Source organism: Centruroides sculpturatus, unplaced genomic scaffold (genome assembly GCF_000671375.1).
Source record: "Centruroides sculpturatus isolate CEXI.00-Female unplaced genomic scaffold, Cexi_2.0 scaffold21, whole genome shotgun sequence".
Lineage (NCBI taxonomy): Eukaryota > Metazoa > Arthropoda > Arachnida > Scorpiones > Buthidae > Centruroides > Centruroides sculpturatus.
In genome coordinates, this window is record NW_019384490.1 from 9,613 (window position 1) to 10,418 (window position 806).

Genomic DNA, 806 nt, shown 5'->3' on the forward strand with positions numbered 1-806 from the left:
CAAAAAAATATACGTATTTTGGAAATGTTGAGTCGAATTAGTCTAGAATCGATTAATTTTATGAAAGAAAACCTTTCAAACAGCCGTAGTCCGTAAACTATGATTCCTACAAAATTGATTCATAAAGAACGGAACGTATCTACCGTCTTATAGGGGGATCTACTGTAATTAAGCGATTAGGGAATTGGGGACATAAACAAAACCCCGATGAAAGAGCCGGAATCTTCTATATATATAACCCATTCATTTCGTGTCCGTCCCGTAACCGTTTCATAACGGACACTAGAAGCGCCCCTATCGTGTGTCATATTTCAAACACCAAATTAAATTAACAATTTTATTTATTATTTAAATTAACAATATAAATTATTATTATTCATTTTGCCAATAAATTATTATTTGGTTAATATAACAATCTTCTTATCTATATATATAACCCATTCAACGGATGTTTGTCCCGAAACCGTTTGATAACGGACAATAGAGGCGCCTCTATCGTGTGTCATATTTCAAACATTCAAATTAACAATTTTAATTATTATTCATTTGGCCAATAAATTATTATTTGGTCAATATAACAATATAAATAATTCAGTATATTTGTAATAGGAATTTATTATTTCAGGGGCTTATATCTCTCGAAGAATCGCGAGTAGGGGTATGGCTCCTTTGACTTTATTGTTAATACAGGGGTGTACGGTTTGGGGGTTCGCCACCTCTTCATTCGGAGAGTAAATCTTACCATTGGGACTTTAACGGAACTGTACAGCATATTGATAGGAACAAAAAAGTCAAAGGAACCGTGC